Raw genomic sequence first — 11,535 nt, forward strand, 5'->3', positions numbered from 1 at the left:
TATATATATTCATGCTAAAAAGAATAAATTTTAGAAATAGGGGTTATGAAAAAAAAATACACAGACTCGACTGAGTACAAGTAGATAAATTGCAAAGAATGCACAAAAAGAGGCAATCTTCAACCCGTTTTCATCATGAAATCAACCCATGCAATGAAATGCACCCAGGGAGCTTAAAAGAAAACAAAACATTTAAAAAAGAATTTATAAACTATTTGAATGGCAAAGGATTATTTGCAACGTTGAAAGTAAATATAATAAATTTTTAAATAAATAGTTGTAGCTTAAACTTAGCAATGCTATATGTGTGTAAGTGCATACAACCGTACCCATAAATCTGAAACATAGATATCTATTTTATTAAATTTTAAGTAAATTAAATTGCTTTTTAAATTAAACAATTCATTAATAATTGTACTTTTTAGCTAGAAAATAAATAAATATCTTTATTTTCACATGAAAATTGCACCCTACCCTTCTAATAGGAGCTGGATGGAAAAAAAAGTCATTTATTTCATCCCCATTTTTTATTAGTTTAATTAAAACATTAATAATTACTGTTGTTAGTTATACTAAATTAGTATAATTACTAGTGATATTGATGAGTCTGCCAACTATAGTTAGGAGGAATAAAAAATAGCGGCTGTTCATAAAATTTAAAAAAAAATACATTTTTCATTTGAAGCTCCACATCCAAATCCATATCTTTAAAACTACCCATAATACTAGAAAACCCAAGAGAACATGATTTAAAGCTGAGTAAATTTGCTAAAATACGAGCCCTAATATTTACGTTAAATATTTTCCGAGGTACAATTTTTTTTAAGCAACATTCATAACAAAATAACGAAAATTCAGTTGTTAGTGAATTTATTATGAGAAAACTATAGCTCAGGAATTATTAGTCGTACAAATGTTTTTAGCATTCAAATCACTCTAGTTTAATGTACTATAAAATCTTCGTAGTAGTAGTTTTCATGATATATTTTTTAAGTTTAACTGCATCTTTATACAAATAATGATTGTTATGCTATTTGAATGTTTCGAAAAACTCTACAGGGCTAGTGGTATAAATTAAATTTTCAAATAAAAAATAAATTAATCGACGTTTAATGTACCTTCAACAATAATAATTATTATAGTAATTCGATAGATAAGATGTTTAATTATGTACGTCTACAAATCACAATGAATAACTATTTAAACGTAAGACAAAAGTTTCTCTATAGTGTAATTCACATGTGTGTATATATTATAAAATATATGTATGTATATTTAATTTAGAATAAATATACTGCCTTTTAAATTAATCTATTCTCAAATAATTTTTCTATTTAGCTAGAAAGGAAATAAATATATTTATTTCAATAAAGGCTACTTTGAACTTTGGAGTCTACAGGTCCGTGCAGGTTCGCACACTGTTCTTTGTTCTCAGTCTTGTAACAGCTCTGTACCGACGCACTTCACGAAAATTATTCGTCATAACCGTCGTTTAACACTTGAGATGTTTAAAATGTTAACTACTTATGATATTTAAGGTATTTATTAATTTTTTAAATAAATGATCATGTCTTTGTCTAACTCCTACTCTCTATTTATTCCATTAGCAATAACTATTATAGTTATCGTTACTTCAGAAGTTTAACTGCGTCTAGAAATGATCAAAAATTTTTAAACTTTATAAATGTGCTGTAAAAGTTTTTTTAAAGTATTTAAAATACTAATTCTTGCCACCCTTATCACATGAAATATAATGTAATAAATAATTATATTAAAAAAGCTATTAGAATAACGGATGATAGTAGATTACATGTAATAAAAAATAAGATAATTAATATGTTCCTAGAAAATTTTTACCCAAAAAATTTAATTTACAAGATTTGGGAAATTAACCTTAAAAATATAAAAAATAAAACAGGAAACGAAATAGTAAATAATAAAGTAAAAAAAAAAAAAAAATTATGGATTCAATTATATTAAAGGACTTTCTGAAGATATTTACAAATCATTTAAGGATTATGATGTGATGAGTATTTTTTGAGCCATAGACCCAACAATAAAATCAAAAATTATTATAATATATTAAAGGACAAAATTGATACAAGGAACCAATCGGGATTAATAGGTGAGACAATGCAATTATTGGGTGACAGAATTTATCAACACAATGATTTGAAAAACAAAGAGATGGATCCAAATAAACCGGCACTAGTACAGCATGCAACCAAAAACCAGCATATTTTGGATTTTATACTTAAAATACAATGTTTTTACATAAAGAAAATAATACATTCAAAAGGAAAATGCTTGAATCCATTTACATATCTGAAAATATTAACTATACCGTGAATTTCAAAACAGATACAAGCAATTTGAACCAACACATTATGCAGAGATATTAAGTAAAATTAATTTATGAATAATATAGGATAAATTGAATGTGGATAATTATAATTAGCATTGATAAGAATTTTACTAATGAAATAAAGAGGAAAATTAATAAAAATGTTGTTATAATAATTTAATTTTAATGCCGGAACTGAGTGGAGGAAGGTTACACGCATTGTTGTGATAAAGTTCTAACAAATAGTGACTGTGATAAATGAATTTTAATTTTGGTTTTAATGTGAATATTGATAATTAGGTAATTAGACATAATGAGGATTATACTTATTAACAAAAAAAATATGTTTTACCTAATGTTTTAATAATTTATAGAAACTGTTGTTTTGACCTGGGCAGAATAGCCTGCATGATGTTGAGTTTTTAAATCATTTAGTTCTAAAATTGTATTAAGGTAAGATAGATTATAAATAATAATGTTAAGTAATTTTAAATGTTTGAGGATCATACATGTAATAAAAGCTGTTTTGTAGTAGATTGTCCCTGAGTTGGCCGGATTGGCCGAAACCTCGGACTTTTAAGAAAAATAAAATGTTTTGAGACTAAAATGGATAGAAATTAAATTTTATTTTAATAAAATACTAATTATAATAGTAAATAAATTATACTGTCTTTTAAAATTATCAATTTCAAATATACGCATTTACAAGATATACATTAATATTATCCTATTCTGTTAGAAAGTAAATAAATTTATTTATTATAATATAGCTACTTTGAACTTTGGACTCGACAGGTCCTTACATGTCGAACATTGTATTGCACAGTTAGGGGTGTTCCCTGGAGCTTGAACTCCGGCCGAAGTCTTCTTCAACTTTCTGACCAATTGCAGGGGCCTATGGTCATTGTATACTTTAAACTTTCTCTCAGACACATTGGACCTAATGTGGTCAAAAGTCCACACTATTCCTATTTATCTGCGTTGGGTTTAACTCCTTCCCTGGAAATCGTCTGGACTAAAAATTTTATTTGTTCCTGCCCAACGATGATTTCTCTCCCGTTAATTTGAGCCAAAACTGCCTAATTCTCTGGAATACGCTGTGTAAATGCCGCACGTGTTATTTTTCGTACTTAGTGACGACTAGGAGATTGCCAATATAAATCTGACATACAAATTCGCCAGTTCCATTAAAAAACTCGTCCATCAGGCGTTGGAAGGTTATGGGAGCATTTTTGAGGTCTAACGGCATCCTTTAAAATAGTGTCATCTCCCTAATGTGAATACCGTCTTATGTTGATCATTAGTGTGCATTTTATTTGATGATATCTGGCCTTCAAGTCCAATGTGCTGAATACCGTCTTATGTTGATCATTAGTGTGCATTTTATTTGATGATATCTGGCCTTCAAGTCCAATGTGCTGAATACCGTCTTATGTTGATCATTAGTGTGCATTTTATTTGATGAGATCTGGCCTTCAAGTCCAATGTGCTGAATACCGTCTTATGTTGATCATTAGTGTGCATTTTATTTGATGATATCTGGCCTTCAAGTCCAATGTGCTGAATACCGTCTTATGTTGATCATTAGTGTGCATTTTATTTGATGATATCCGGCCTTCAAGTCCAATGTGCTGAATACCGTCTTATGTTGATCATTAGTGTGCATTTTATTTGATGATATCTGCCTTCAAGTCCAATGTGCTGAATACCGTCTTATGTTGATCATTAGTGTGCATTTTATTTGATGATATCTGGCCTTCAAGTCCAATGTGCTGAATACCGTCGCCCCGCTCAGACTGTCCAAAATATCCTCGAATCTGGGGATCGGGTACTTTTATTCTATGGTGTTTTCGTTTAGTTTTCATTAATCAATCACCACTCTGTACTTTTCGGTAGTTTCACGACGTTCTTATTTTTCACTGCCCACAAAGTACGGGGAAGTACTATCATGTAGGTAATTAATCATAAACTCCCCTAATCCCACTTTATATTTCTGAATCAATAAAAACGGATATTTCATGAGAAATATGGCTCAATACTTGAAATAAGGCGTAGAATCGCATAACGTCTATTTTACAATTCATTTTTTTTTCTTCATCCTTATTTTAGCCGACTTTGGAAGAAATCGTTTCAATAGATGATAATATATTACAAAAACCGTTAAGGAAAAAATAATTTGAAAATGATTTACTAAGTTGGTTTACGCTTCAAATGGTCAATTTTGCCTCAGGTTTAATTCATTCATTGATGCTTAATTTGATGTTCCAGATATAGGCAGGTGACCAATTTGGACAATGATGTTACCATATGGCTTCATACCGATTTTAGCCCCTTTTCTGTTTCAGTCGAGAGAAACTAATCCCAATTGGCTCTTGCTTTGAAGCAGAGAAGCCTTAGAAGGCGACCTCTCATTTAGCAGAAGCCGAAGGAGAGTGATCGATCCTACTTCTCCTTTCTCGTAATTGATCGTAAACCTCAATGATTCATGTAATTTATTAGTCAAAGGAAGATAACTTATCGTATCAATTAATTATAAACTTATATAATTTTATTATAGAACTAATTACAAAAATATAAGAAGATCTCTGTTTTATATTCCTTTTGATAGCATTGAGTCATTAAGTCAAGAGCACTATAAAAGAATGAATAATATATTACTCACCACACAATTAGCTAAGGTTATATGCTTTTTATTATTACTGTCCCGGTAGGTTTGGTCTAGTCTTAAATTAAAATTTTTATAGTCATTTTTCAAAACTTGCTAATCTACAGCATCGAACAATAACGCACCGCCACTATTTTATTTTACTACTATTTACCACCTAAACTATTTTATTTTTACAGAAAAACAAAAAATAATGGATAGTAATTAATTTAGAAAAGAAATAATATATCCAAAAAATTTATTGAGCCATCCTATAACAATATATTTGATAAACGTACCTTAAACTATATGGTACCATTTCTGTTCTATCACTTACCAGAAGAACTAATACATAAATCAACCACAAAGAAAATTAAAACAGAAATACTTGACTGGGTACTTTCTTCTATGATTCCCAATAATTGATTTTGATACACCAAATAAACATATATGCCTGTACTTTTTCTTAACTCCTCATAATTATTCATCATATTACGACTACAATTAGCTATCTATGTGTGTGCTTAGTTATAGATATTATTTATTTAGATATTACTAGATCTTTATATTTATCGTATTCTTCTATATTTTTGTTTTATTCTCATAATTATTTTAATTCACTTATTGTAAATTCGGAGATTTATTATTCAATTCAAAGCCCTTTCAGTTATTTTTATTAAATTTAATCTTATTTTTTTTTCAACCTTATTTTCATTTTAGTAACTGTTAATTGAATTATTAGTTGTATCACAAGAGATTGATTCATATTGTACTGATCTAGCTTATAAATTGTAATAGCCTCCACAACGCCCTAATAGTCAAGACTATAATTAATAAATTTAAAGTGTGGATTCAAAGCTAGGTTTCGTCTAATTTTGAATTAAATTTAAACAACTTTTATTGTTATTGATTATTTATCAGGTAAATTTTGGTGGAATTAAATATTACCTATAAAAATAATTTAAAAAAAGTTATTTAGGACTGATTATAAATTAAAATCAGCGGACTGTATTAGAATTTGAATAATTTAATAGAGGATAAATAGATTTTAATAAAGGCACAGAATTACATTGTTAATTGACTCGAGATGTTATTTTCTATTTTTACTTTGAGTGAACTTCGTTTTTGGAATAAATGCTTTTGATTGATCAATAAATATTGTCATGGTTTCATGCTGACTGGATAGATCTTACTTGCTTGTTTTCTCAAAAGTCAAAAAGATGCCAAAAAATGAAAATATAATAATAATAATAATCTTTATTTATTCCGGGATTGATCCCTTCAGAATAATTTACAGGCGTCAAAATTAGGCTTTAGAGCCTTAGAGCAAATTAAAAAATAGAGATGAAATTACGAGATGTAATAAAATAAAATAATACAGTGAATTTAAAAATATACAATTAAAAAACCATAATTAACAGAATATATAAAATAATGATAAAATTAAATTAAACCACTTATCATATCATACAACATTAGATGACTTCTGATAATAAATAAAAAGAAAAAAAAAATATAAAATATTAAAAAAAATATTAGAGGACTAAAACTATAAGAAAAAAAATCATGTACTATTATTATTCATTTTAATATTTAATCCCTATCCCTATATAATATAAAAATAATAAGTAATTGTCCAATTAGTCTTAGTATGCTGTGTGTATAGCAGGCCAATGCAGTTGGGCGCCACTGATTTTGTTTTTATTAATTAAGCATTTTTCACTGTCTCTGGTTGAGCTTAACCTCAATAACTCATTGTGTATATATAGAGGGGGTATTATCATGTTGTTTTGAATTTGGAATATAACTTAAACAGTTACATAATTTAGTTTATATCGCAAATTCCAATAAATCCCACTAAATCACATTTACCCTTCGTCGTAAACCTTCGTCTTGCCCTATAGTATCTTTTAATAATACCCCACTTATTCCTCTTGAACAGATCCGTTACTTAGGACTAAATCTGGACAAACGACTGACATGGAATCCTCATACAAGACTGAAAAGACAGGAAACTGCTTGTCGATTCCGACTATTGTAACATTTACTAGACAAATGGTCCAAACTTCCAATCCATTACAAAAGACTGATCTACATGACTATTATAAGGCCTATTTGGACATATGGAGTTGAGCTATGGGGCTCCACCAAACCTTTGATTTCCTCTCGTATCCAATCCTTACAGTACAAAATCCTTAATGCTCCTTACTTTGTCACAAATCAAATCATCCATCAGGACCTCAATGTCCCCTATGTTACCGATTTGGCCAGAACCAGATACCATTCCTTCCATGATAAACTTCTCAACTATCCAAATCCACTTGTTTCTAACCTGGCATCTCCTTCAGTACCTAATAATCCTCCTAGCCGTCTGAAAAGAAGATGGCCTCGAGATCTTCTCCTTTAGAAATGTTTTTGGAGTTCTATCAATGGGTAGATTCTCCACATATTTTTATCATGTCATAATATCGCTTACAGCAAATTTACTTGATGTTTATATATGTATAAAGTTGTAAATATCAATAAATAAATTATAAAAAAAAAGTTTATATCGCTACTTAACCACTGGATTCGTCTGGTCATATAATATAAATATTTTTACAGATAAACGACATAATTTGACTGAAATAAGCAAAAGATGAGTTAAGAACATCTATATTTACCGTAAGGACAATCAAACGGGAAATCTGTTACTTTTATTCCTTTCAGAGGAAGGTATACACAAAAACTGAAACGAGGATGAGTCGGTTCCAAGAACTCCCATAGTCCTTATCCTGGAAGGATCTTTGCAGAGAAAAAAAATCCCTCTACCCTAAAGGAATACTGAAGAGCTACTCGAAAAAAGAAGTAACGAATCTGATTTAGCACAGCTGAATAAAGATAGGCAGGATTTGGTATCTCTACCCTCCCCATCTCACAGTATTCTTTCAACTTATTTCAATTATTAAACGCTGCCACAGAATAGATATTTCTAAACTTTATTTGCGAATTTGTAGTAGTTTTAAAATCGTATAAATTTGGATATCGGTTTAGGTTGAAAGTATATTTTAAAAACTTAGAAACGGTAGCGAAAAAATCAAAAAATGTTAATTATTTAACGCCTATGTTTCATATTATATTTACATAAATTTTTATTTTTTTATTTAATAATTTATTTATTGTTATTTACAACTGTATACAAATATATACAACAAGTAAATTTTCTGAAGGTGACATAGTGACATGATACAAACATGTGGAGAATCTACCCATTGATAGAACTCCAATAACATTTCTAGAGGAGAAGATCTCGAGGCCATCTTCTTTTCAGACGCCTAGGAGGATTATTAGGTAATGAAGGAGAAGCCAGGTTAGAAAAAAGTGGATTTGGATGGTTGAGAAGTTTATCATGGAAGGAATGGTATCTGGTTCTGGTCAAATCGGTAACATATGGAACATTGAGGTCCTGATGGATGACTTGATTTGTGACAAAGTAAGGAGCATTAAGGATTTTGGATGTAAGGATTGGATTCTGGAGGAATTCGAAGGTTTAGTAGAGCCCCAAAGCTTAACTCCGTATGTCCAGATAGGTCTTATAATAGTCAAGTAGATCAGTCTTTTTACCTAAATTTAAATTTAAATGTTCAAATTAAAGTTTAAATCTTGTTCAATAGGTTTTTCCTTCTTAAAAAAATTAATACCAATTTTATGTTGTTTTTTCATCATCCAGGGCCTATGATATACCTGGTCTCACCACTAACCTACTTAAATCCCCAGCATATAAATGTCATTCCTGAAAGACATAGTTGACTGTTAGTGTACTATTATAATACTGACAGTAGCTGCTTGATCATACGATATGAATGAGTCAGATTTGTATGATCCATTCACAATATTATGATTGGTTTATTCGTATTTTAATAGTTTCTAGTTTGCTTGACTGACTTTCATTTCACATGGCTTGTCAAGTAGCTGATATTTTATTTTTCATCGGAAGACTTATTTCCCATCCTCTACACCGTCTATACAGTTGACATTCTAACCAATCCTAACACTATCCTCACCAAGTAGGCCGATGACACATGTGTGCTCGCTGTTAATAATAACCCATTAATGTAATGTTACTCTTACCCCTTTCGAACAGATCCGCTACCTTGGACTACATTTGAAAAAAACGATTAACCTGGAATCCTCGCACAAAACTGAAAAGACGGGAAACTGCACGTCGATTTCGACTATTACAGCACTTACTAGACAAACGGTCTAAACTTCCAACTCATTACAAAAGACTGATCTACATGAATGTAATAAGGCCAATCTGGACATATGGAGTTGAGCTTTGGAGCTCCACCAAACCTTTGAATTCCTCTCGTATCCAATCCTTACAATCCAAAATCCTTCGTAAAATCCTCAATGCTCCTTACATTGTCTAAAAAAAAGACTTATTTCTTGAGGTGTCAGAATGACCTGGACCTGGAAGAGTAAGTGCTTGTTTATGCGGAACGTCCTACCAATTCGTTTCCAGCGATGTCTGCGGAACATCTACGTCGTTTTAGATTTTCAATTAAAATTTATGTCCAATTAGAGAAAAAACCCATTAGGTTGTGATTGGACAATGACTAATGTTTGTTGACACGTAGAAAAAAGACCTCTTGGATTGTAATTTATAAAAATAAAAATCTCTTAGCTTACATCTATTTCCCTGGCTTCAACGAACATTTGTGCCAAACTTGAAGAAAATCGAACGAGGCATTTGATTGGCGTAACATCACTTGGACTAACATACCCTGTCCCTACCGTTGAGATCGTTTAGGTGCAGTTTCCAATTTACTTGATATCCTCATACTTGGCCGCTTTGGGACCAGAGCAAATAATCTTTTCTTTGTTTCCTTTACCTAATCTTTCCTTTGTTTCCTTTGCCTACCTAGTTTCTACTTTATCACTACTGAAGACAAAAAGTGGCTATAAGGTCCAATTTGTCATGCCAGCATCTTTCGTTCAACTGTATGTGGAACACATGTGAGCAGGGGCAATGTTCCCTCAAAATCAACATCTCATCTCTCCGTGTGATCCACTTCTTCTCCCTACTTAAACTGTATTGGCTCTCCAAAAGTATCCTTCAACTAATTTCAAGATTTTCAATTATATGAATTATCTCTGTTCCATCCTCTTACCTACACAAAATTTGATTGGACAAAGTGTTCTCCTACCAGTATAACATCGCCTGCCTTATCTTCTTTTATGGGATTAGCTCGGAGATTATTCATTGTTTTATTTATTTATTTTAATTTGTGTGTTTTAACTTATTTATTCATTAAATTATTTTATTTTATTAGTTCTATTATTTATTTAAACTTATTTATCCATTCAAGTGTTTCTTGTAACCGACTTTTTATTATATTTTTCTTTGAATCTATGTGTTAGTCTTGTTCTCGTAAAATGTATTTATTTGTTTGTTTTTTGGTAAACTGATCTACTGCTGTGACTATTATTAATGGTCTGATCTCACATTGCCGTCTATTAGTGAATTTGTTTAGCGGGTCACTGGAGAGGATCTAGAAGGGTGTATTCGGAAGAGTGAATTTGTTGATCGGATGAATTAAAAATTGTGAAATGGTGAAATTGAAGGAACACAAAAGGGAAAGAAAAAAAGGAATGAATTGAAATATTTTTATTTGGCGTATAGACTGAAATTGATTGTAAAAGGAAACTGTAGGGAAAAGGAAACTGTAGTGTTTTCTTTCTATTTTATTATACCATGTAATTTATATATGTCCGATTACGGATTGATTAGTATGCTGTGTATGTAGCAACCTGATGTATTTGGGCAGCATAGATGAATAAAGTATTTCTCTTTGGTTATATGCAGCCCTAAGTACTAGGAAGAATATTACGATCATTCATTAGGCTTGCAACTTGAAGTTCATAGCCTTGAGGTGAGTTCTTTTTAGTTTGTAAGAGGTTTGTTTCAATGTTGATGTAACATTTTATTTTAATAAATCTTTATTAATGTCTGGGTTATTTATCTTGCGTAGCAGTAAGAGAGAAGAAATCTGAAGAAAAAAAACGGTCGAGTTACTTGATTGGTCACGAAGAATGGCTTATAACTGATTGAATATTTTAAGATTAAATCAACAAATGAAGTTATAAATAGCTAAAATATTCATCACTGGGACCCATATTCACCTCTTCCATGTTTAAGATGCCTTTATTGAAATTATCGATAAAAATAATTCCTTGGTGTTTTCGTAGCCAGATCCTTATTCAAAGAAAAAATATTTCACCTGCTTACGAGTTTTTTTTTTTATTTCTTTAATACGAAATCTCAAGCTACCTTTTTATTTACTTTATATTAAATTTGGGAATCACTATTATTATTTTTATTTATTTAATACAGGTCGGCCTGATGGGTCTTATATGTAAGATGGTTAATATAAGTTACATTCTTTTTTTTTTTTGACAATTCATTATGTGGAGTCCCATAGAAAAGAAGTTCCTAACACATACAATGTTGTAAATTTAAAAAAATTAAGATAAAATAACTAGAAAAACACATACAATTACAATG

Source organism: Halyomorpha halys, unplaced genomic scaffold (genome assembly GCF_000696795.3).
Source record: "Halyomorpha halys isolate HHAL.00 unplaced genomic scaffold, Hhal_1.1 Scaffold750.1, whole genome shotgun sequence".
Lineage (NCBI taxonomy): Eukaryota > Metazoa > Arthropoda > Insecta > Hemiptera > Pentatomidae > Halyomorpha > Halyomorpha halys.